The 27,968-nt window shown below is 41.8% G+C and overlaps 1 protein-coding gene across 1 annotated transcript in view; it reads left to right on the plus strand.

The window, feature by feature from the left end:
• Window positions 1-8,539: 8,539 nt before the first annotated feature.
• The window catches only part of LOC126404194 (neurexin-2-like), an 813,153-nt gene continuing 793,724 nt past the window's right edge, over window positions 8,540-27,968 (plus strand). The window contains exon 1 of the mRNA XM_050067247.1: window positions 8,540-8,862. The gene's annotated coding sequence lies outside the window, so the exon portion shown is untranslated. The remainder of the gene's footprint in view (window positions 8,863-27,968) is intronic.

Raw genomic sequence — 27,968 nt, forward strand, 5'->3', positions numbered from 1 at the left:
CAGTAAAAGTTGTAACCTGATGTACACGTGCTGTGTAAATAGATTAGTCTTCATAATGCAGATGCATGATAGTGCATGTCTCTCCAGGTCACTGAGTTCAGCTTTCTGCAGACAAAAATATATGTTTGATATGGAGAATATAGAAGAAGCAACCCAATTGCCAGAATAAGAGTTAGCATTAGGAAAACATAAGTGTCCAGTATCCACCCTCCCCTCCACCTTCTGATGACAAAATCAGCTTGTGTACTACGCTACTTTAGAAACGCTGATATGGTACATATGGAATGTACAAATGTAACATATCCATGATTAGCAGAAAAATGCAATACCAATCTCCTCCCCTGGCGACTGGGTAAGGATAAAGGAGCATCATATTGGTATTTCAAAATAAGCAAACCACTGCCTACCCTTTTAGACAAGACAGAAATAACAATCAACAGTGATACTAACCATCCCTGAGCATAATTGAATAAAGCACTCATGCCGAGCAGATAAACCACTGTTGTTGTGAACTCAAACATAGTGCACAAGTAACACCCACTTCACAATAACATTTTGCGTGTACAGTCAGCTAGTACTCTATATGCATACACCTACACAGCACTACAATTTCAGCTGGCAAAAGATGATGAATTTATCTCATTAATATGCATTAGTCTGCACAGCTGCTGGAGCCACACTTTGTTATATATAGTTTGAGGAGACAGTTGTAATTTTACATAAAAGTGTTACCTATTACTGTTATGAATTTGGGTTTTCCAAACCTGTTCTGAAGAAGTATTGATTTCAGACCACGGCAAAATGCACCCAAGGAGACTTTTTAATGGGTACAACAGCCATTGTCACATCTAAGACAACCAAATTTATTTGTGTTCAAACAACTCTCCCTCTGCTCTTTTATGCCAAGTTATTATTTGTGAATTTGATGGAAATGTGATAATGTGTTCACAACAATAACAACAGACAAGGGAGATGGCTTCTTTGGCGTGTTGACTTTTTTTTCATGTCTGATTACACGGCACACTTGATTTGTCTCATTTCAGGGATGAGCAGGACTGAGATGGTAGCACTGTGATTCGGGGGCTCGGTACCATCAATTCAATTCAATTAGTTTTAATTAGCGCAATGGAGAGAAAGAGGAAAAAGCAACAACCTCACAGGGTCCTCCAACAATGAAATGAATTACTCATGAGTGAAAGCTTATCAAATCAGCCAGCTTTATATGTAGAGAATATTAAATCATGGCGCTGGAAGACATATGACTGGAATGAGTTATAGGCCTACTGATATTTAAAAAGCATGAAATCTCTATGGGATTCAAATCAGATCATGATAACAGGCTGGCGGTTATTTGATGATATTTGGTGTGTTATACACTCAGTTGACATCTGTCTGTTGTGAGACATTTACATTCATTTTAAGATGCTGCCATTGAATGGAAAACTCTGTTGCATCAAACAGCACTGACGCACATTTGATTGAAGTATACATCTGACAGTGACCACAGAGACCTGCAGTTTTGTGAAAGGAAGGGCTCTGACAAATGTCATATACATAAGAGCAGTCTTTGATGATAACATCTATATATCAGAACACATTGTGGATTTGTGAGGAGGATGTCCTTGTCAACAAAAGTGTAATTCTACATACTGACTTTAAACAATGTATTAGAGCAGACTGGTTACACCTCAAAATGAAGTGGTGTCTACTTGTGACCCCTTGCCACAATTTGCTTTGGCCCGTGAGCTGTGAGCATTTTCACTCCAACCATAGTTGTTTCATTTGATTGTGTGGATTCCAAAAAAAAAACTATCCAGTATTTCATAAGAAAAAAGGCTTCTAATTTTGTGTTTTTCTGTTGAATATTTTTCCTTTCTTTTCTATTCAAATAATCATCTTTAATGACTGCTCAGATGTGGATGTGTCTTGACTAGCAGGGTGCACACAGCCCATTCACAGAAGAAAATGCTGGCACTGTGCATCTCTGCAAACCACAGATATGTAGTTGTTTCTTGACATAGACGATGCTGAGTGTCCTGCCAGGATAGTGCCACAAAGAGCGATTGTTTTTTACTGAAACATTGCTGCGTTTCCAGTCAGGATAGGGCCACCGAAAGAAAGGTACTGTAAGCCAAAACATGATATTTTCCCTAACCTTAACTAAGTGGTTTTTGTGCCTTAACCTAACTACATGTTAACCACACTGTTGCTGAAGATAAATAAATGTAAAGTTTCAACGTATCTGCTGTGTAATAAAGTACAAATGTAACATGTCCCTGGTTTACAGAAATGGAAAATGCCTCCTCTTAACAAAACATGAGATCTCCTTTTGTAACTTCCTCATCATGGGTCATGCCTAAAAATAGGTTATTATTGATGTATGACTTATGGATGATGATGATACATCATCACTAATTTTCTTATATAAGGGCAGCGGCATGCATGCTATTCTTGCCATCATCGAATCCTGGTTACACAATATTATCTTATCCCACTCCAACCCAGTCACCAGAATAAATGTTGGCATTGTACATTTCTGCAAACCATGGATATGTTACATTTGTAGGTCTTCGTGTAGTGGATATGCTGAAACTTTTTTTGAAATCGCTGTGATTAACAAAGGATATGTTTAGGCACAAAAACCACTTGGTTATGGTTAGGGAAAGATCATGTTATCACTTAAAATACATACAGTCCCAGCTGGAAACACTTTAATGTCTCAGTAAAAAAAATAATAAATAAACTTGGTTGTTTGTTGGTCTTTAACAATGGTCTGCAATGGTTTGCAGTGGTCTGCAACTTGGCAGGTGTCTCACCTGTAGGTCTCATGCCATCCACCATTCCCCTCTCCTCCCGATGACAAAGTCAGCTCAGGTACTATGTCATTTTAGAAACACTGATATGACATGTACAACTGTATCCATTGATTGCAGAAATGCACATTGCTAACATTTCCTTCTGCCAGCTGGGTTGCCCACTCTGCCGAATCGCCATTATTCATTTGTCTGTTTTGTGGTCAGCATGCAGATATGTCAAAAAGAAAAAAAAGGAAGGCTGCTTGCTGCTTGCAATTTTAATAAATTTACCAAAAATATATCAGCCAATCACATGCTAGCCTCAAAATGCCAAAATAGAAATCACTCCAGCTTTTAAAAATATATATATATACTTTTTTTGCTGGGCTTTTCTTACATAGAATGGTAAATTAATCCAATAAATGGCTGCCTTACACAGAACAGTCTTCTTTAAATAATTAGTTCTGGGTTGTAAAAGAGCTCCATTGTCACTTGTCCAACTTTGTAATGTTGCTTCTCATTAACAGAGGTTATCTTTAAGAAAAGGCTGTTTTATGTGCCCCAGATAAAATGTTAGAAAACAACAAACCAGCCTCTCCTTCACCCTCAGTGAGGACGAACTAGCATGAATTCTCCTCCTCTTTGAGTAGTTTAACCTGTGCACAACCTGCTTTGCTTGGAGAATGGAATGAGTCACATCTCTTAATAGCAAAGACAGTACTTATTCTGTTCATTTTAGTTGACATTTTGTCTAAATTTGTCTGGTAAAATATCAGTTTCTTAAGCCAAAATATCAGATTGTAATTGTGCTCAACCTTGTCTTGACTGTCAGAACTAAAAACCTCATCCCAGACCAAGAGCGACACAATGCTGCTGTGACAGTGGGCCACCTACCCTCTACCAATACTCTTTTTAATCTGATATATTTTGGCCTGAGAAATTAATTCAGAGAGGTGCCAATATTCCTCTGACAGGCTGCCCTCGCACCACGCTGCTCAATAAGGCTGTGATTGATGTACCCCCTCCAGATTCATTGACCAGGACTGTGATTTTTTTGTTGACACAGTTCTCGCCTGTGACGTGGACAGACCTTTAAGGCAAAGCACGCTGATGGCTAGATGGATGAGATACACTGTAAAATACTCCAAAGACACATTATTGATTTATGTATCAATAGTGTTTGTGTGGTCAATGGTTCCCAATGGTTTCTGATTGATCATCACTGAGGCGTAAAGAAGACGTTTATTTACTTGTTTTTAATGCTTAACACATTTATTTTAATGGAAATCTAATAAGTGCTGAACTTGTAGACTTCAAACCATCTACGCTCCTATGAAAGACCACACTGCTCTGACCAAACAAAATATATCCTGCAAATGAGCAGAACAGGCTGAAATGAAGACTTTTACAGTGGCAATTTGTTGACATGATGAGGGACATGATGAGGAGACACGGTTGCTCTCCCACTGAGGCAAGACAGAGCAACGGGCCACAGTGAGGCCATGGAAGGCTACTAATGAGGAACTTTGTCAGCCAAGTGTCTGACACCATGAGCAGAGGAAATGAAGAGAAAGTGAGAGTGGGAGAGAAATGCAGCTTCAGCTTCAAATGGTCTCCCTGACTCAAATGACCCTCTTCACTGGCCAGATCAAATGGTCCCACTTGTGCAGGTGACACCTTGTTTTCCAGGAGCAATGGGGATGCAGACTTTAGGATAACAGGTGATAGTGCAGTAGAAAGGGAATGGCTGGGGTGTCAAAGCTGATCCCACTTGTGGTCTTAAATAAATATGCTAAAACAGTGGTTTTCAAGTCCAGCAGGACACAGAGCCTGCTGGTTTTCACCTAACCTGCTAATTAGGGTCTGATTTGCACTCAGGATGTAAAGTGGATGCATTTAAAGGAGCAGTTCACCTCAAAATCAAAAATACATATTTTTCCTCATACCTGTAGTACTATTTATCAGTCTAATTTATTAAAGTCTGGGTTGAAGAATGTTGGCGATATAAGACGTAGAGATGTCTGCCTTCTCTCTAATATAGTGGAACTAGATGGCACTCGGCTTATGGTGCTCAAAGCACCAAAAAATATACATTTGAAAAACTCAACAGCAATGTCTCCTTCTAGAAATCATGACCCAATTACTCAGGATAATCAACAGACCTTGTTGTGAGCAGTTTCATATAGGAGCTATTTTCTCTCTGCTGAACTACACCCACCAATCAAATCACTGTGCAGAAGGAAACGTGCATCAACTCATGGATGAGAGGCTCATGCTTGTGACAGTATATAAACATTTGGCATTCTCCTCAGCTGAGCTGTAGCCTAATGTTAGCTGGCTCTCTGATGCTAACTGAGCTATTTTTTGCTGCTTCTTAGCACAACAAGCCATCTAGTTCCATTTAGGAATGTCAATGGTTAACTGTAAAATGGTTAATGGCTAAGAGTGGCTATTTTTGACCAGTTACAAATGTCAGTTTATAGGCTAATTTGCTACTCTGTGCACCACCTGTGTCTGCAGGGAGCTAGCTAGCAGCAATGCTCATTCAACCCAACATTGCTTTGGAAACATTGTGCCCACCCTCTGGTGCCTCCCCAGGCTGCAATGGTAAGTAGCTTAAGCAGCTCAATTTTGAGCTTCAAATCCCCATTAGCATTGTTAGCTCTGTTAGCACCGTGTCAACACAACTTGTGGTGCTAACATACTTAACAATGCTAAAGGGGTTTGCTGCTCAAAATGAAGCCGCTTATTCAACAGGGCTATCTGGGGGGAGACAGGAGTTGGCTACCATGTTTCTGCAACAACGTGTTACCGGTGATCATCTCTAAATGAGCGGCGCTACTAGCTAGCTCCCACCAGACCTGGGTGATGAACAGTGCAGAACATCCAAGGCTAATGTAAGCTAACCAGTGGAGAGCGGATGGTGGCCAGCGGGCACTATGTTTCTTACATGTTAATGTGGCTGTCAGCAGAGCCAACAGAAAAATAAAATAAAGGCAAGACATTTACATCACTAAACATTAAAATTTCACCACCTTTAAATGGATAGTGCTTTGAAATGTGGCACTAAAGCTCACTGAGTCAATGGAGCACCCAAATAAAACGGCCTCTTTTATTTTACTTTCTCATTTTCATTTTGCATTTTTTTAATTGGAAACTAACCGGTTAGTTAACGGGTTAATGGGCATCAGGCTATTGAAAGCAAAATCCAGCAAAGCTGATACCCCTTGTTCCATTATACTGGAGAAAAGGAAAGGTAGACATCTCTTTGGCTGATGACTTCAACACTTGGCAACTTGCACCAAGAAAATATAGATTAATAAACAGCACTACAGGTAAGAGGAGAAATATGTAGTTTTGATTTCAGGGTGAACTGTCTCTCTAACTACCTAGAAGAATAAAATGAGCAGTGCTCTTTAGACTTGTGAAATACTTTGAGTCCAGTTTGCACACAAAAAGAAACTATAAAGCTGTGGATATTCAGATCATCTCAGCAAATTATTCCAGTTCCACTTGAACAAACAGCTCTGCCTCTCAATATTACCATACCTTTGAATGCATCTGGTATTTGACAGGCTGAGGTTTACTTTGAATTTGGAAACCATACCGTTATCATAGCAAAAGTATGTATATTTGGAATATTAGAGTGATACTTTGGATCTAAATATCACAGAGCATGGTATATATTCACTATTAACTTTATCTTCAGTACTACAGAGACGCTTAAATTGCTAATGAGAACATAGCAGTATGTGAATAATCTTTTTTTTATTCATTCAGGGACTTGCAAACTTGTAAATCCACCTAAACTCAATAGTCTCTCCTCTTTATCTATATTATATTGTTTAGTCACATATTTAGACTATCATTAATCTTTATGAGGGAAACGTATGTGTGTGTCCAAGTAAATAAACTGATGAGGGTTATGCCGTCTATGGAAGGAAATTTCTTTTTATGTTGTTTTTCCCTTTATGATGATGGGCACACGGACCCACAGTTTTGTTTACATAATTGGCTGCAAAATGTTTGAGGCTGTGGGCAGTCATTAGCAAATAATAGCAGCAGCGCACCTGATAGTTATATCTTAAACAAGTAAGTTTGTGACTCATTAGGAATTGCTCCATTTTGCCTCAGACAGTGTAGTTTATATAATTAGGTTCCAGATAGGCTAGGCTGTCGGCTTTGATATCATTATTGGAGGCAGCTGTGACCATCCTTCACAAGCAGCACAGTTTGTGGTGTGTGTGCTGTTCTTTGGGTAGATTTTGTTGATTTTTATGGGACTGTAATATAGATTTTTACCCTTTTACTTCAATTTTTCAAGACTTTTTTTCACTTACTGTCTTACAAGGCAGTAATTATAATATATATTATATTTACACATTATTACACTACATATAAATGCTATTCTACAACAGGGAGCCATGCACCACTATCCAAAATAATCATTACCAAATGTCATCATAATAATAGACTTTAAAATTGCTATTATTATTACTACCAGTTCTGGTATTTTGATGTGCTGCTGTTCTGCATGTGGTTTGTCCAAATGGTGTTGCCATGTGTGTTTTATGTTATATTTGTCAGATAGTTGAAGTTGAAGTCTGAGTAAATGGTCAATTATTTTCTGTTGCACTGCATTTCTAATTTACAGCAGTAGCGATAGTAGTAGTGTCTTGCATATTTGTGTGGTATACTGTAAAGCTGTAATTGCTTATGATGCTTACAGTTGATTGCTTACAATATAGTAGGATGTGAGTTTTCAGATATGGAGGATTTTTGTCTTGGTTTTGTCTTCATCTCAGACATGGATGGATTACTGAACAGGACTACTGGGCACGGGCTCAGGGGCCCGCAGTGTCAGGGGGCCCCCTAACCTTCACTTGCAAAATGTCACTCTAATTAACACATACTGACCAGGAAGAGACACAAACTGACCACAAAGTGACTCAAAACAAATACAAAGAGATGCAAAGTCACCATAAAGACACACAAGAGTACCTCAATAAGACATGAAATTACCCCCAGGAGACCCAAATGGCTACAAAAAGACACAAAACAACCACATGGAAACACAAAATAACTGCAGAGAGATACAAAACAACCATAAGAAGACACCAAACAACCACATGGAGACACACAGTGACCAAAAGGAGACACAAAGTGACCAAAAGGAGACACAAAATGACGACCACAAGGAGACGCATTACAACCACAGATGCAAAATGACTACAGAGAGACACAAAACAACCATAAAAAGACACAAAACAGCCACAAGGTGACACAAAATGACCACAAAGAGACATAAAACCATACAAATATGCATATTGATTACAGAGGGATGCAAAACCAGCACAAGTCTGTGTGTCTTGCCTCTTTGTAGGAGAGGTGGTGGGGCCCTTTGCATATCTGTGCCCAGGGGACCATTGTCTCATAATCCGCCCGTGATCTCATATACTATCATCTTCTTTTACCACCCTATTTTCTTAATTCCCCAAATCTTAACCGGCTGTCAGGTGCGACCACTTACACAGGAAAGTATTTTCCAACAGCACATCCAGCACCGCCCTCCCGTCTCCCTCGCCCAGGGTGAAATAGCCTTCTCCAGCCGGAGCGGGGCGTGTCTCTGTGGGCGGCCTCCTCAGTGCGGTGCCGCTGCCGCTGCCTGCTGATGCCGCCGTGTCTTCCAGTGGATGCAGGTGGAGATGCGTCAAAGCGTTCAGAAGCATCCACCAGAAACACGGCGACGAAACCTCCACAATAAAATCCCCGGCGGTACATCGCAATGTGGGAGTTTTAATTTGAAAAGAACAATCTGAAGCTGCGTGTTGTGCATTGTGGCTGACTTGACGGCAGGGATGCAGGTGGAGCGACTCGGCCAGGACTGTTCACATCTGTCTTGAAGAGAGAGGAGGGAAAGAAAAGCTACGTTGTGGTCTGCTCAGCGCTCTGGATAAAAGAAAAAAGACACACAGAAGCGTGAACAGCATCCAAGATATATCCAGGGATATTTACAAACCTCCCCAAATCTGGAGAATATTATCGGAGGGATTGCCGCAAAACACAAGTAAGGACTTTTCTTTTCTTTGCTGTGACTATGCTTCTGTGGGGCTTTTTTTTCTGGCTGTGAGGATTTGTCACTCTCTGCTAATGTCCTCCAAATGATGACAGGTGATGTCGGGGAAAAAATAAAAATACACTCACATAGTCTAATCGTGGACAATTGTTGGCTTTGTTCTGCTGAGAGGCAGCCAGCAGCAAACGATGCGTAATGGGTCAATATTTGGAGGAGATTTGGGAGGCGAGTGGATTTGAGGTCTGCTGTTTGTTTTCTGCGGCTCTGGGAGCAGACACGTTGAATCCGGTGTGTGTAGGGGGGGGGGGGTGATGGACGTATATGTTTTGAAGCCACGCGTGACAGCAGTGTCCGAGTGTGGGAATTCACCAAAAAAAGNGGGGGGGGGGGGGGGTGATGGACGTATATGTTTTGAAGCCACGCGTGACAGCAGTGTCCGAGTGTGGGAATTCACCAAAAAAAGAAATATGACAGTGCTCGGTGAAAGTCAGTTTGGGGGCTTCTTTAGGCTGTGGATGTGTTTACGCAGACGACTTGTGAGGGATTTCAGCTTCCGACACTCGAGGCAGCGTTTTATTCCAACAGCTCCGGTTTGGATTTTTTTTTTAAGCCTAAATTGTAGCAAGTGAGAAACGCTGTGTATTCTGTTGATTATACATGTGGCCTAATTTTCACACACACAGCCTGCTTACTTGAACATCTCCTTCACTCCAAATCCCTGAAATGAAAATTTTGCTGGGATTTTACCCACTACAGAGTCGAGTCATAATTCTGGCATGCATCAACGACTGAGTCTGAAATTATTTATCTAGCATTATTTATGATACATTTATCCTTAAAATGCTAAAATAAAATCTTTATGATGCGCAGAATTAGGCCACCGGAGGGTATACTTTCTATACTGGACAGCTGCATTATAATTGGCTGCTGAAGGGCAGAATCATCTGACCCTCTGTGGCGTTAACGCGATCTCCGAAGAGTTTCCTCAAAGTAAATGTGATCAGCACGACGTGTTAGTAATGCGTACAGTATACGTGGATATTTGGGAGCTCTATGTTGCGCCGACAACACTGCGACTGTATGCGACTCCTGCGCCACCGTGTCGCCAAACGCCCACTGGGGTGCGTAACGGTGTCTCTACACAAAATCCCCGAACCGGAGGAGAAATAACAAGTAGTACAAATCGGTAGATCGCTGATGCTGAGATGCGAGTCGGGTTGTGGGGTTAGTTGTACTAATTAAACCGAGCTGATGTCTAGGAGGAAGAGACTGAAGGTGAGGAGCAGAGAGAGGAGGAAAGCAGACACCACACGGAGAGTCCTTGTAAACGCCTGTGGGAAAACTGACCTACTCTGCATTTTTACACTGAAGCTGTGTGAACTTTTTCCACAATACATTTTAGACCAGTAGCTTGTCATTTTTATAATATTTGTCTATTGATCACTTGTCTGAAACCACTTCCACATCTTTATTGTTGGACTGTGTGGCTAGAGGAGACATTTACTACAGGAGAAATGTCAATAATACACTTTGTATTAATTTTAAAGACTTTGCTGACACATGGTGCTCACTGTGGTGAAGTCTGATGACTACAGAGAAGTGCCCCAGCTCTGATTGACTGACCTGAATTCATTGCTTGAAGGCCTTCGTGAGAATGACTGGCTGAACCACACACAGGAAGTTGTAGTGCTTATTGAGCTGGCTGTCTTCTTAATGCAAATGAAGCCCCGTGTGAGAAATCAAGCAAGGTGATGTGACCATGAATGGATTACTGAATGGGCCTACTGGGCACAGGCCCAGGAGCCCAAAGTGTCAGGGGCCCCTCTGGCCTTCACCTGCGAAATGTCACTCAGATTAACACTTAAAGGGCAGGAGGAGACACAAAACAAACACAAAGATGTTCAAAAGCCACAGAGAGATGCAGAGGAACTGCAAAGAGACACAAAGTAACTGCAGAATGGGCAAAACAAACACGAAGAGAAACAACATGACTACAAAAACACACAAAGCAACCACAAGGAGACACGAAACATCTACAAAGAGACATAAAGCAAAAACAAAGAGACACCATATGACTACAAATAGACACAAAGGAACAGCAAAGACACACAAAAACTACAAATATGGGCAAAACAAACATGAAGAGAAACAAAATGACTGCAAAGAGACACAAAGCAACCACAAGGAGACACGAAATGACTACATGGACACATAAGAACTAAAAGAACTAAACAAACAAAAGAACTAAAAATTGGGCAAAACAACCACATAGACAAACACTTTGACTACAAAGAGACATAAAGCAACCACAAAGAGACACACAAGGACTACAAAGAGATGCAAAGAAACCACAATGAGACACAAAACGAAAACAAGGAGACATGAAACAACTACAAAGACACACAAACAACCACAAAGAGGCACAAAAGGACTACAAAAAAGGAACTGCAAAGACATACAATATAACTACAAAAAGGGACAAAACAACCAGAGAGAGACATAAAACGACTACAAAGAGTCAACCACACAAGACTTGAGTGTGTGTCTCACTCCTTTGTAGGAAAGATGGTGGGGCCCTTTGCATGTCATTGCCCAGGGGGCTATCTGCCCCTGTATGTGACCCATCTCCTGGTGACTTTCTCAGGCCAGAGATGTAGAGTTTCATAAAGCCAGGACGAAAGGCCATGCCAAAGGACATGACTGACACCTGAGCACTGAGGTCAAAAGTGTATTTTTCTGCCTTTTTCAGCGACTTCATCATCATTCAAGCAAAGAGTTGCAGCACCAATATTGCTTTTCTCGAGCGCAATTTGGCAGTTGTTAATTCCCAATTGGCAGAAAAAAAGAGACTCCACCATCAAGCCAGTCTAACGAGTCTAGCTTAGACAATGGCTTTGGAAATACCTAAATAGCTTCTCCCCTTTATAACACACTGAGCAGACACCGCTGGCAGAAAATGGGCCCATACATGATTCCACTTTTGTTCTCCGAGCTTTCAGTGCACTTCATGAAGGGTGCTTAACATTGCCTTTGTGGGTTGAGATGACTTATAATAATTGCAAATTCCCCTGCAATTTGAATAATTTCTCCAGACCTTTTCACTGTTTGTTATGCGGCGAGTGCAAAAAGTGGATTCGAGGTCCTGCGCTTCTCTTTGTTTTCGCTCATCCCTCTGACACGTAGCTCCTAACAACTTTTCCCCGAATACGAACCTCCAGCTTTTCAACTCAAATGCCATCATTCTGGGTCAACACACAATGGGCATGCCATTTGTTTGCGGCAGAAAAACAACACCTTTTCAAATGCATAATGCAAGTTATCGTGAAGTGGATGGAATCTGTGGACCCAGTTTGGTCAAGTTAGTCTCTGAAGATGAACTTGATGAAGGAGCTGGATCTCATGAGACTTATAAGATATTCAGTCTCATGCTGGGTATATTTAGGCCAAGTGTAGCCCTCGAAGCAGCTGTCAGATTGGAGGCATCAGTCAGAAACTCTATCCTTTCACAGGTCAGTGTTTTGAGCAGCTGTCATTTTCCCCTGACAGGAAGCCAAGGCACTGTCTTCCATCTCACCTCTATCAAAACATGCACCCCTCACACCCTCCCCACGCCCCTCCCCGCCCCGTCGCACCCCTCGGGTTTACCACTGCAGAGACTGAGAGAGCGAAATTGGAAGAGAAGAGAATCAGAATGGGTAATCTTCCTGTAATCCCTTGCACGGCGGCAAAGAGAGCAATCTGCCTCATTAACTCACTCTTCTGCCGCTTGCCGTCTGGCCCTCATCCATCTTCCCGTCCATCCGTCCACCATCCGCCCGCAGAGTGGGAGAGAAGAGAGGTTAGAGGAGCTTAGGGGAGCTATAAAGAAGACAGACACTTTCACTGGCATAAAAAAAAAGGGGGGAGGAAATGCGATAGGAAAATGAAAGATTTCCTCCTACTCCTCCTCACGCCCTCCATTTTAGCCGTGGGGGCCATGATGAGGGAAGATGTTCCCCCGCTGGCGCTTTCTCTCGCCCTTCTATCGCTTTTCACCTTTGATTAGGCATAGTAGAGGTGGAACAGCCCATGATGGAGAGATGGATTGAAAGACTTCTCATTGTCTGTGAGTGATTGCGTGGATGGATTTGTGAAAGAAGGAGAAGGGGTGGCAGGCGGAGAGAGACAGAAGGGAAGACAGGATACAGTACGGCCCATCGATCCGATCGAGTTACGCCCTCTCCTCCTGTGTGCCCACGCCAGTAGGATATCGAGATTGGTACTAATATTAGTCAGTCGAACAGGACATTTATTATTGAGGATGTCAAAGTTAGTACATCTCTTGTCGTGCTGTCTGCTACAGAGGAAAAGGCTCAAAATTGACGCATGATGGCACCAGTTGAGTTCAAAGCTCTTTGTGGCTTTTAACAACTTGCCTTTGGTCTTTCTAATTGAGGAAGAGTTGAGAGACTCGGGTGTTGGAAATCCTGGATTCGTGCCACATACTCTACTGTATTCCACAAAGATTGGGTCATGAATTCATTCAGCAGAGCTCGCAAGTACATCTGAATCTTGGATGAGGGTTTTTTTTTTCTCCTCTCAAATAGTTGAAAGTAATGTAATCCCAGCCCCCTTTTTTTCATATCTAAGTAACCCCAAGAAAAGCAGGCCAATGAATTAATGAAGATGTTCTTTGTAGCCTCCAGTGGGATGATTTGAAATATTTGCATTACCATATCTCGCCTTTTAAGAGGCTCAGCTTGAATTTCTTAAAGAGAATCAGGGAGTATCAATAAAAGAGAAATAAAACAGGCGTTTCAAGGCGCTTTGTCATGTCAGCACCTTATCTCTTTTTGGCCTCACCTCAAATGTCATCTGCCTAGACCTGAGAGAATTCTTGGCTGGAGAGTTTCTCAGGACCGGCTTATGTTTCAGGCGTGAGACGGATCTCTTTAGCACCCGCCAGTGAGCTGTTTAACCTAAATTACTCCAGCGCAAAGGCAGCTGCTGTTTCTCAGGTTTAAAAATATCACCCCAGACTCCCTACCTCCCCACTCGGAAGGGCACGTTCTGGACAAAACGAGCTGATGTAACCTCCCTGTTGATGATGATGTATCATGTTCACCTGCAACCTGAAGACAGTCCTTCCTCTCGGAGTCAGTAGTAAACACTGGAGGGCTTTTTGTGCTGCCGAGCCTGTTAGACCAAATTGTTCCAAGTCTTATTTGGCTCATCAGAAAAAAACCAAGACTGTCTCCATCTTTGTCTGAACTGTACCCATCCATTCCAGGGTACGCTAACACGTGGTTAGCTGTGAAAGGATCCTATTTCAAAGTGGAGCAGGTTGCATAACAGGGATATGGGACACAAAAAAACCCCACATAAGAGTTTTATGCTCATAATTGAAGAGTGGGTGTTAGTAACTAATCCTTATGCTGTGGGATATCACTCATCCACACTATTTCTAGTTTTGCATAATCATGCAATTTGTTTGCATAACACTAGCATATATCTAACGACACAATAGCATTTGTGACTAAAGACAAGTGCTGGACATTAGCATCAGTCACTTACTCCATATTTTGACAGACCCTTATGCAATGAAAGGCAAGCTAATCCACAATAAGGCTTTTTTTCCTCCTAGGGAGTGTTTAATTAATTTGACCAATGGTCAACAATGCATATCATGAGATTGTTTCTTCAGCTGAATGATAAAATGCAGTGAATACAGACAATCCAAGGAAAGTTCAGTCATCACTTTGACGTTAAAAGCGCTTGTGTTCTCTATACTGATTTTTATGAGTTACACATGAGCTGTAGCCAAGGCCATGCATACCAGGCGAGCTTCCTCAGACACACTTTTAATGATTGTATTATTTCTTTTTATGTTTTTTTTTCTTTTCAACACCTCCTCCTGACTCCTTAGCTAACTCTCAGCAGAGCACCTTGAAAAACTGTAAGCATCGCTCTCAGTGAAGTACCCTTAAGAGAATTGTTGTGCTCCAACACAGTTTATTTCTCCCCTAGAAATCCATAAGGCTTTTGTCCGTCCTGTCATGCAGGAATAAATTTCCAGAGAACCACCCCTGCAGCCAAATCAATACAAGTTGTCCAAAGTTGAGCCATATGCTAAAAACTCCCGAGCGCACAACTCGACCTTTCATTGCTATTTCCACTTCTAGAATGCTCCTGTTCCTTACGCCCTATTCACTGGCTGAAATTAGGTCTGGATTGCGCCCACCTGTGGGAAGAATGGGCTGAGCAACAGGGGCCACTCAGGGGCTGATGGGGGTCATGATATTGAGATACTGTCTACTGCTGCAACTGCGGCCACACTCAGCCCCATCACAGCAGCACTTTCCCCGCTAGGCAATGGAGAGCGATGGCTATTCTGCGAGCCACAATGGCCACTTCACCGCGGAGAGGGAAAGGCTTTGGCGGGGCACAATGGGTCCTTTTAGAGAGGTGCTGCTGCCGCTGCCGGGGCCTGCATTGGGTTTGTGCAGCCAGCGTACCTTCATCAGGCTTCTCTTGTCACCGATACCATGGCGCTCTGTTTGCAGACAGCCACAGGGCAGAGTGTGGGAATAGCCACCATTTATCCCATAGAACTCTCACGTCGAGCGCTCTCAGCAGCCAAGGACATAGGTTGAGCAGGAAGGGTCAAACAATTACCCAGCACTATTCTCTCAGTTGTAATGAGGCAGGAATAGAGAAGCACAATTGAGCGATGACTGCTGACACCATTTTGCGATTTAAAAGGAGAAACACAGAAATGAAATGGGCACTCAAATTTAATCACATTTAGCTTTATTGTATTTTTATAGTTGTTATGTATCTTGCTTTTGTGCACTAACTGTGTTTCCTCTAGCCTGGTATAGCAAGATTCATTCGCAAATGCGAGATAGTCTGGAACCTCTCAGTTAATTTTTGATTTCCAAGAGGCGTTATCAATGGCTGTGGACCAAAATGTCTGTGGAGACAATTGGATACACCCACAACCAATCAGAGCAACGAAATATCTGATGTAGCGTTGAGTGACGGACAAATGAAAGCAGACTACAGGATGCAGAGATGAGCAATCATGGTGCAGCATCAGCTTGTCTGTGAATGAGTGTCGCTGTTTTTGGTATCAGAATTCAAAAGAAGCGCTTCAACAGAGAGTTCAACATCAGCTGCAACCATCTTGATTGTTGGAAACTGGCTCAGCGGTGCTCCTCTTTACTAAGCTAGGTTAACACTTGCTATAATGTCAGCGGCATGAGAGCCAGAAGTGGCATCAGAACATATTTTGCATAAAGGCTCAGGTCAGTCATTGTTTCAGACCTGCCCATATTAGGTAAATGGTTGTGATTGGCCCAGCCCAGGCCAGGTCAGGTGCACATCTGTCTGAATGGAAGAGAGACCAGACATACCTGCCAGAGCAAATAAAACATTAGCTTACAGATTTGTCTGGTTCCAAGGCTATATTTCATCCACTTTTTCTTTGCTTTTTTTTTTTTTGCTATAGAACAAATTGAATGCTTGATAGCTGAGTTGTTTATGTTTGTTTGCACTATATGTCTGGCTCCAAGTAGCTTCTCTTGTGTTGATGCATTTTTTAAAATTTGTTTATATATTTATTTATTTCCTTTTTGTCGGGGGCATATAAAGGCCGGTGCCACATTCATGCTCGATCTGCCACTTCAGCTGAAGTTGGCAGTTTAAAGAGTAAAGCAGAGGTGAAGGCTGACTGTATCTAAATTATAGTAAGAGGGAAAAGGGAGGAGGAGGGAGAATCGGGGGAGAGGAAGTCACATGCCATCTATCCCTCCCTCTGTCTCAGTCCAATCCAACCATCCATCCAGATAGCTTCAGTGTGATTTGCTGACTAACTGCTTTGAAGCAGTGCAAGCTTTTCTTTAGCCTTTTGGACTGCGTCCCTCACCATACTTGGCCTTTTTAACTGCTGTTGCATACACTTTTCTCCTACACTCCTTTTTAATGAAGAATCAGAGAACCATTCAACACTTTGTGATGATATTGCATGTTTGATCAACTCTGTAACAGATTTAACACAATGGTAATGCAGTACATATGATTTCAGTGTTGTTGCTGTTTTCCACAAAAAAAATTCCTGTGCCACACAAGAAGCACAATTCCAGCTCCGCCAGTCGTCATTAGTTTAACAAGAGGAGCTGCAGTGTTAGAATGAGCAGCGACAGTTTTATTGTCATGGCTCGTATACAAAACAAGCTCATGTGATATCAGCACCCTTTAATGTCTTTATGAGATGCATCTGGCTTTCAGCTAACTCCAATGTAAACCCATCTGCAGCAGTACTCGGCACTGAGAGCAACTGTCGTACTATAAAGAGCAAAAGAAGCCCCCGTAAGGTGGGAGGAAGGGGAGGTAGATGAGTCAGACAGAACAACACTTTCATCCAGGAGAACACAGTTCGTGTCCCGTGTGAAACCAGAAATAAATTGTTTGGTGTTTATATGTGTTATTGTTTGTAATGTAACCTTACATAATTTACGTCGTGCAATGATGTCACTAACATGATATCACATCCGTTATTGTAACATAACAAACCTTTTTCTTTATTTGTATCGTTGGCTAAACCTAACCTTGATTGTTTCACAACATTAATCACATGTTATAATGTGTTTCAGTTGTGTGTCACATGGAGACGCTAAAGGGTGCCGTGTGCATTGCTATGAGATGCTAAGCAGAAAAAACATGATGTCACATGACTGGACAGGTTGGGTTTTGGACAGGTGAATCACCGTCAAGCACAGTGCAGAGAAATGACAGCATTCACACCATAGATGCTAAGCCGTATAGTGTCCTGTTGTTATAAAACAACAATTAAAATGATATTATAGCCAGTACTATTTCACTTAATCAGTGTTTTAGAACACTCCTGGTTTAGTCTCAGCAGTCTGAAGATGTCCAAAGCTGCAGCCTCTCAAATCATGGCCCAGAAATGAAATAAGCCCAGATCTGATTGTTTTGGGATCAGAGCCACTCTCCCCATCAACGGTGCTAATTGCGGGGGTTTAGCACTTACCAGGTTTCCAAGTCTCTCTCTCCCTTTCCGTCTCTCGGTCTCTCTCCCATTCCCAAATGGAGCAGTCGAGGATTCATCTGTGTTTTCCCTCTCTTCCAAGCTGGTGTGACACACAATTTGGCCTGGGTGTTTGGGGACTGGCATGTATGGTGACTTGTGCCTCCCATTCCACAGCAAGTCCCCGGAATAACTCTGCGATTTGACATGGCCCCTGGTGTATAGCAAGCTGTAGAGTGTGGGAGACAGGAAGTGTGTGTGTGGTGTCACAGATGGTATTAGCAGCAGAGATGCTTGTGCCTGTTTTTACAGTGTGGATCCCTGGGAATGTATCAGGGATTTCCACCACTGCTGCGGCCTGTCGGTCTGTCACCCTTTTCCATTTTTGGGGGAAATGGAGGGCACAATGCGAGGTTTCCTGACATTTTCTTCCGCTGCGTTTGCATAAAGTCTCAGACACAACGAGCTGAATTTGGAGAACAAGGCACAATAAAACTTCACTGGCAGTTTTTACCTCAGACATTTAAATTTTGAGATAAGACACCAGAAATACAATAGGGTAACAATGTCTACCATACAGTAAGAAGAAGGATCAATATAGCTTCCAGGCTGACAGAGAATCAGAGCGATACTAACAGAGAAAACAAAAACAGAGAAGAGAGAGAAAAAAGACAACCACAGGCAGATCATAGGACCCCAGCAGACCTCCTAGGTCCTCCAAAGCACAGATGCTGTGTTGAAAAGTCAGCCCCACCAAATCCCTATCAAACTTCTTCAGAGCAGTATCGATTGAAAGCTCTCTCCCTTGCCAAGCCATTTTCTCCAAGGATCTGCAAGGCGGGCACTTTGCTCCAGTTACCCACTACTCACTCGCTAACCCTGCTCTGCCATCAGCCGTGAATCTATAAGACTTAGTCACACCTGTGTGGCCCGGAGCAAGTCAATGAGGAGAGAGAAAGTGAGTGTGTTGTTTTCTCCTCTAACATTTACATCTCCATCTTCTTCCTGGTTTATCCTTCTGTTGTTCTCAGGGAGCGAGTAAAGCCCCAGCCTGCTCACAGTGCAGCCGCTTTCACGGTTTCCAGGCGCTTTTATGGATTTGCAAAATGATCACATCAGCACTTCAAATCATCCATCATTAATGGCAGAAGGCCTAATTATTCTCTTGTGGATGATGTCTGCATACATTGATTAGGAATGTGAAACTGGAGATTCCTATTGGGATATGTTATTCTTCTTCAGTGTTTTGACTGCATTAATATTAACTGACATGCTCTGCCACAGGGAAGAGATTTATACATTCAACCATATGAATTCACACTACACTTCTATATATAACCTTGCAAATCTATGCTACTTCTCACAGATTCATTCCACACATTCTCACGCCCAGCTTGTCAAATACCGGTCCTTGGGCAGTGGCCCTAAACATCAGATTATCACTCTTTAAATACCCCTCAAACGTCACTTTTGGAAGTTCAGAAATGGAGTGTAAATTTATGCTTGTTACATGCATTGTGTCTTTTCAAAATAAAATTATATTTTCACAGGAAATGTACAGTTTCAGCTCATTAAAAGCACGCAGTCACTTTTCAAAAGAAACTTACATTTTCACAACTATATGTACAGTTTCTGCTTGTTAAATGCATGCCCTCCCTTTTCAAAATAAACTTCAGTTTTAATAGGAAATGTACAGTTTCCATGCGTTAAATGCATGCATTCCCTTTTCAAAATTAACTTTGAGTATTGGTAAAACATTTAATTTTTAGGTTTACTTGCTTAGAATTAGGCCACACAAGCACATGGGTAGTTTTAGAGAAAAAGTAGCGTCATGTGATACACGTCACCTATGTCACGTGACATACTTCACCAGCATAGAATGCTATACAAACTAATACACTATGTTGTTATCAAATTAAGTCCACTGACTTTTGGTTTCAAACAGGAAACAAACCCTATAAAGACTTTCTCACTCTTTCTAGTTGCTTAGAATGTCAAACAATACAGCGCCCGATGCGTCTCATACTGCTGCTAAAGGGTGTCTCTGTGCATCTGTATCTGACGCAAAGGGCCACTGACCAAGTGTTGGTATTTGATGAGTTGGGAATGACAAACAGGTTGGTTCAGTCTGCGATATGACATTTTCATTACGGATCATCTTGAAACTACTGAGCCCAACAGATGTGTGCTGGGGCAATCACTTAAATATGGAGTGTGAAAAGATGATAATATAACTCATAGCCTCTTGGACTAAATATTTAAAGCGAAGTGTTATAAATCAGTGGGTATAAAAATTTGCAAAACTTACATTTGTTGTGAAAATGTATTTTGAAAAAAGGACATTTCCTAACAGATGCCCTGTTTTTCACTGTTTGAAATTTGGAAGTCAAAGTGGAGCCCAGTAAGTATATTTATATAGTCAGTTGTAGAGAGCATTTGTATCGATCAAGTGAAGGAGAGAACTGTAAGTCAGCCTACTCAAATAGGAAATGCCTAGCTCAAGGCTTAAAGCTTGCCAAGCCACAGTGGTTGAAGTGGAAACAAAAACAGAAGTTGCTGTAAAAACAACCCTAACCCTTACCTAAACATGGAGTATCTCTAGAATACTTAACACACTTTCTTAATGTCATACATTTACTTATCGTTGTTCAGATTTATCTGCTACTTGCAGCTGAATGCTGAGTGTCAGCTCTGAGAATTCCACTGACCTTCCTTGATGTCATTAAGTGCTTGTGGCACACCCTGCAGTGCATCGCCACCGCCAGCTTCTCCGGTTCAGAGCCGGAGAGCTGAACCAGAAACAATAGGTGCAAGATGCACTGTGGGATAGGCTGTGAGGACTCCATGACCATCAAGGAAGGACATGCTTTGTGCACATGACCCATTGGCACACTTCAGCAGCACATACTTCACAGACAGCTCCCAGTGCTGCTGCTGTATTGTGAGCTGCTGTCGATTCAGCACCATGGACACTTCTCGATTGGCATGCATTGTTTCAGCTCTCTCACACTGGGCCCGGTGCTTTGTACATGGATAACTGAGTTATCCAGATTAGACTGAGGTTAACAGTTTGACATGAGTCTGGATTGTCGGGGTTTTTCAAAGCTGGTTTAAAAAAACGTTGTCAGAGCAACAAGTCTTAAAGCCCAAACCTGTGGATAAGGAAAATGCTTATTAACAGCTCACTGGATCATGACAAAGATATATTTATTAGAAATGTTTCTTATGCGTACATCTTAAAAGCATGTTGAAATTACATGTATTTCATTATCTTCACAAAAGTGAGCTTAGATTAACCATATTGCAAGGTTTCTGTCTCAGAGTAGTCATTTGATCTCTTCATCATCTGATAAATACATGTCACAAAAGCAGTAAATGGTCCCCGAAACAGTCCTTTTTGGTCCCAAAATGGTCCTTTTCAAATATTCCCCATTTCCCTTTGTATGTTTTCTTCACTCTGTATAAAGGAAATGTAACAAGCATTTGCCTAACCCAGTATGTAACATTTGGACTGCTCGTCTTTTTCCAGAAAAAATTGCAATCATAAATACAGTGTTTAATGAGAACATGCAAACAATTCTGATTTTTTTTGGTGTAATTACCACAACTAAATTTTCATAATGATGAGCTACCTATAATTAGCCATGCTAAAGTATACAACAAGATACTGTGAGCAAAAAGAAATAAACTCAAGTAAAATATTCTGACTGTTAAAAGCCCAATGGGGCCAGAGCACTTTGCATGTGATTTTAAATTAAAATGTGAATTTGTCACGTGAACACAAAAAAAATGCAAAACTGACTTTGCTGAAAAATGTTCATGCAATTGAAGCTGCTTTTTAAAGAGATTTCAGAGAGGTTTCATTTTCATACCAGGCTCATGATTATCACTTAAAAGTCTCTTTCACATCCACGGGGGAGAACCTCACCAAGCATGCACCCAGCATTGGAGTCTAACTACATTCACTGGTGATGTTTAACAGAGAGGAAACATTGTGGAGCACAGTGTAGAACAAAATGACACCTGTAAAAATGCAGGAACACATAAAATGAGACCATGAATCCATTGCCCCGGTGCATGCTGGGAGGGTTCCAAACACTGCTACTTCATGTAACTGCAATCAACACTCAATGTGAATGCAAATCATGCTTTAAACTCTCGGCTCATTTTGCCTTCATTTCAAAATAAGAGTGCTCTGTTATTCAAAACAACTTTATCCGGGACTGACAAATCAATCCTCAAAGCTTTCAGAGAACCACATGCTATCCTTGGGTTCAGCACCAGCTTTCGTTTTGCATTTATTTTTAACCTCAGTAGCTCACCCTGGTAACTTATGCTACAAAACAAAGCTCACATCCTCCATGGAAGGTTAAGTTCAGGATTTAAACACCATTTCTGCAGGAAAACGTCAATACTTGTTACATTTTTAGATCATTTTCTCTCTATAGCTGTAAAATGCAGTGTCTAACAAGTAGCAGGTAGATGTTAGGAGCGTGTAGCTATCAATAATGAATTAAATTTAGACTATTAATTGTGTTACAAAACTCCCGACATCGATTGGCCTGGTGTAAACTGTTGCACTCATATTTCATCATTGCAGCTCTGGAGAACATGAAACCAACTTTTTAAATAGAAATCTTTTTACAGAGCCAATACAGTATTAATGGAGAGTAAAGTATGTCCACTGTGCTCTAATAATGCTGCACTGCTGGGCCTTTTTATTTATGCATTTACACTGTCTGCACTTCCAGGAGCCCACTTTCACCTTGGCAATAGGAGCAGTGTTTTCTTTTAGTTGTTATTATGTTCTGTAATGCTCCGAGTGGATTACCATGACATTTTTTATTCATGAAACAGAGTAGAGCATTGTTGATGTTAATTATACATTTGTTCTCCATATAAACTTTTATATTCTAGGTTGTACAACATCTTGAAAAGGTATAAATGTATAAACACGGACAACAAATATTTGTAGTCTTGTTTGCTACCATTTTTTCATCCTAGTTGTGTATTTTGTTTTTTGATTTTGCATAAAATAAAAACCCACTCTGCAGGCGGCTACACCTTTTTATTTTTTCTTCAGGTGGTCCATTCTGTGCGTGAACAGGATTATTCAGTCCGCAGCCTCATTCATAGCAGCAGGGAAATTCAATTGCATATCAAAGGTATAAGTAAACAATCTGACAGTGGCTTACTCCGCGCACGCAAACACAGCCAGTGCCGAAAGGAGAGCCATGCCGCTGATTCATTGCCTTGGACAGTTCCTCTCCTCAGCCCATTCTGCCTCCACTCCCCCTTCTCCTCTCCAGCCAGTTGTTTCTAAGGGAGTGAGAGGTTTCAGCACCTTGGATAGCTCCAGACCTGGACCGCTACTCACTTTCCCTCTGCCATTTTTTTCCCCCTACCATAGCACTGAGGAGCTGTTCTTTCAGCACCTAGTTCCACACACTCCTCAGCACAGTTCTCACTTTCTGTTTATGTGTGTACTCGAAGTTTGTTGTTGCTCCCTGGACAGCTTGGAAGGACTGCTGCTCTGGCTTTTTTTTATGATGGATTAGAGGTGTGTATGTGTGTGTCTTTGTATGTGTGGGGACTTGAACTGGATGCATTTGAAGTATACTCCAGTATATCTCTCTGCATTTACCTTTCTGTCTCTGAGTCTGGTTGCTGTTTACCTTCCTGACAGTACTCGCAATACTTTAATTCACTGCTGTTGCAGAAATTAATGGCAGGACTCAGGACGTAAACAGCCCTCAAACGACCCAGTCAGGCCCATTTCTAAATACAATACAAAGGTTGTTTATTTGTGTGTTTGTGTGAGTGTGGGCTGGTGGTGGCTTAAGCTGCCGTTTTTATTAATTATTGACTTGTGTGAAGCCAGTGGGAAGACCTTGCAGCCCTTGTGGGATAACACTACTATGATTATGTCTGATTTACAGCCCACAGCCCTCCTAGTGATGACTGTGCAGGACTTTCTCTGCTCCCCGCACTTCTTCCCACTTCTCTTTTTCTCCCTTAACCCATTCTGGCTTTGAATCTAGCATTTCTTTTTTTTTTTTTTTGTCTCTTTCTTTTTTTACGTTTTTAAAATCAAGCCAGACTTGGGACTGGCATAATAGAGGCTTAGGGTGAGAACTGCTGACTGGAGCTCTTTGATGTTTGGGCTGCTGGTTTTACGTCAGGTCATGGTGTGTATGTAGTGATGAGGTCACGGGGTGTTAAGCCCAAGCCTCTTAGTGCACTTAAGGTAGCTGCGGAACATCTATGTAAGCTCTTTTGAAGTGTGTAGATTCTGTATGATGGTATGTGCAACTTCAGAAATTTTTCAGCAAAGGAAACACTGTAGTGATTTATGGATTATCATAGGATAGCAGCTCAGTGTGCAATTACAGCACAGCTCTGTGGTATTGGTTTGTGTGTGTAAGTGGGCAAGAATGCATCTAAGTAGATTAGATTACATCAAATTAGAAAATGCTGTCTTAAGTATTCATCATGCAGGATTAAAATACATTTTGCACAAAACACATTTCCATAACAATCCCAGCAATGCTTGTTTCAGCAAGAATGATCACATCCTTCAGAGTGCCTACATGTCCTTTTAGAGAAAGTTTTATATGCATATGAATGCATATGCATATCAGTATATGTGTATACATTTTGTGCATGCGTTTGCCCCGTTGATGTCCCCCGGCGCCACCTGTGACCTAAGGAAGGGTAAAGTCAGTATGCTGATGTGGCAGCTAATGCCTTTCCCACCCCTACAGATGGTCCTGATAGGCCACGACATGGCAAAGGGACAGCTGCTGGGTGTCACAGCAACACACAAGTAGGCATAGGGATCATTTAACATGGCATTTATGTTTGTGCTGTGTAGGCTTTACCTTGTGTGTGACCTTCTACGTCAAAAATGTCGGCTTGTCAAGAACTATGACGAATGTTCTTGCATATTTGACTTGTGGATTGGTTTCAGAAGTGTTTTCTGAATTTAAGTAGTTCAAGGAGCAAAAACATTTAAAGATACAAGAGTTTTTTCGTGCAACACTAACCACTTTTATGTTTCCATGCAGCCTCATTTTTAAAGGGACAGTTCACCCCAATATCAAAAATACCTAATTTTCCTCTTACCTGTCGTACTATTTATCAATCTAGTGTTAAGTGTTGGAGTTATCAGCTGTAGAGATGTCTGCCTTCTGTCAAATATAATGGAACTAGGTGGCAGCAGCAATGTCTCTTTCCAGCAATCATGTCTCAGCTACTCAAGATAATCCACAGACCTTGTTGCAAGCAGTTTCACTGAGAACTCTCTTTGTACCACTGTGCAGAAGGAAGCGTGCATATACTGCTAGCTCACCTAGCATCACTGAGCTAGCAAATGTTACAGCTCAGCCGAGGAGGATTCCATTTACTGCTTTTAAAACGAACATCCCACAGATGGCCATGGGAATTCACTGTTTGCATTATCCAGCAGAAAGCTTCTGTCATCTGTGTCATTAGCCGTTAGCTTGAGTTAGCTTACCTTATGTGTAGTGCAAACGTAGGATTTTGTCGTAATTATGCTAATATTTTCCTGGAAAGGCTGTAGGTGATCTTTGTTTGCAAAATCCTGTAAATATCAATCTAAAATAAAAATCCTAATAGCTAAAAGTTGTATTCTTTCTGTATCGGAAAGCTAAGGCTTCTGTCTTCCCTGTCATCATGTTGTACATGCGTAATGACATCATTATATTACACTACATTATGTGTGGTGCAAAACCAAACAAAAATGCACAGTGGCGCCAGGGGAATGAATGATAAATCTATCACAATGCCTTTGCACTCGGCTAAAAAAGTAATTAATGCACATAGTTCAAATAACTTAGGGAGTATAAAGAAATACTTTTATACGTTTATGTTTCTACAAATAGAATGTTTATGTTTTGGATCAATATGTTTTGTGCACTTATTTTGTAAAATCTGGTGAAACTTGTCCAGTTTTTGCATTGTTATTCATGACACAATTTCAATACTTTTATCAATTATGATAGTTTGTTGACTTACATAGCCTTTAAGCTGAGGTTGTACAGATTTTAAGGATATGAGGCATTTGAAGATACTCCAAGAAATGACATCACAATAAGCAAAAATATTAATATAGGCACTGACGGATTATTTCTATTGCAGCGTTCAAAGGGATAACATTTACATTTTGTGCACGAGCACAAGTTTGTCATCCATGACTAGATGTATGCTTTCTGTGTGGAGATACAGCTGGTAGATGTAGTTCGCTGGGAAAAAAAGCTGAGCTTGATGAGTGCCATCTTGTTTTTTTTTTTTAGATTGGAGAGAAAGCAGACATTTCTACGGCTGATATCTCCAACACTTAGCAATGCACATCAACAACAGTCGGATAACTGACTGATAAATGGCAGTATGAATATGTATTTTTGATTCCTTTACGTGACCACATTTTCATGAAGAAGAATGTAATAGTTCATTATTTCTTATAGCCTACTACAGTAACCATATTTCTGTGTGTTTGTGTGTGTGCATCTGTTTATATGGAGCAATTGGTATGCCACCAATGTGCAGCTATTCGCAATACAAAAGGCAAAGTGCAGTCAGTCGGTCAGGGACACAGACTGCTTTTAATCAATGTTAGTTTGGGCTTGAGTCAGAGGGGCAGGACGAGTAAAAAGTGGAAAAATTAGGTAAAAATGAAAGAGAAGTGATGACAGTAAAAACAAATGAAAAGAGAGTGGGCGATGTAATGGAAGTGATTTTTACATTCACCCCTCTGTCTTTGGTAAGATAGAGGAATGAATATAAAGGTATGAAGAGGAGGAGAGAAAAATGTTCCTCTTTCCACTTAACACAGTGAGAGTCTACCAGAAAAAGAGACAGCCAGAGACAGAGTGGAAATGAGCTTTGGTGAGGGTGCAGAGAGCAACCTGTGGTTTGACATTGGCTCACCTTGGCTGTCTGTCAGTTGGAAGGAGGGGTCATCTGTCTCCCCCCGGTCCACTCCCTGCTGTTTTAATGAATTTACCGAGGCCTTGGGAATGGCTAATGCACTTGTTTATGGAGGTAGGAAAACAGGTGGCTGCACAATTCACCTCTAGCAGTCGTTTCCTGGGGGGAACCAAATAGTCCCTCCGGCTGGGGCCTCATGTGCAATTTGGTTACGTTTTGTAGGTTTGAATCCAAATCATGACCTTTGGTATGTGTCCCCTGAGCTCTCTCTCATATCTCCTGGCTTAGGTAGTGTCTTAGACAGTGCATCAGGAATCTGTTTGAGTTTTAACCCAGTTTTCTATCATTTTTGTGAGAAATTCCAGCTTCACGGTTTTGTGAAGAGAAAGGTCCCATGGTAATACAAATACCCAGATGACTCCCACATGTGGGGCTGAGGCTTTCCTTTCCGCTCTGTCTGCCTGCCTCCTCGGTTGGCCTGTTGCTACCAAAGCATCCCATCCTTCATTCATATGCTCCACTGACTGTGCTGCGTCAAATAGGCAGCCCGTGAACTCAGGGGGAAGTATCCACAGAGAGATGGTGAGCTGCAGGGTGCAGGGGCAGTTGCGGGAAGTGATGTGGAGGAGTGAAGGGAATGCTGCTATCATCCTTTCCTATTAGAGGAGGGGAGAGAGAGGGAGGAGGGCCAGCGGGGAGAGACGGGGAAAAGACAATAAGTCCCAAGATGCCGAGAGGGCAAGGAATATGCCTCTAGATGACACGTGAGCAGGAGCATATCAAACACAGTCATGTTCACGCCAAGGATGAGAGGCAAGGAAAGCGAGCACAGACAGAGAAAGAGAGAAAAAGAGGGACCAAATCGTGAGACAGAGACCTTTACCTCCTGTGCAGTGTTAAATGCTAAACATGTTTCTGCTTACTGGAGAGCATGGCTTTCACAACCCTTCGGGCCTTTTCCTTGCCTCTGACTCCTGAGAGGGGGAGGAGTGAAGGGGGCAGAGGACTGGGTATGTCAGAGCTAGCTGTAGGCTGCTCGCCTACCTGAGATTGCTAAGAGATCTTTCTCCCTTGCTGTCTTTCCCTGGCTAGCATAGTTCAATTCAGTATAAAAATGGCA

This window comes from Epinephelus moara, chromosome 17 (assembly GCF_006386435.1).
Source record: "Epinephelus moara isolate mb chromosome 17, YSFRI_EMoa_1.0, whole genome shotgun sequence".
Taxonomy (NCBI): domain Eukaryota; kingdom Metazoa; phylum Chordata; class Actinopteri; order Perciformes; family Serranidae; genus Epinephelus; species Epinephelus moara.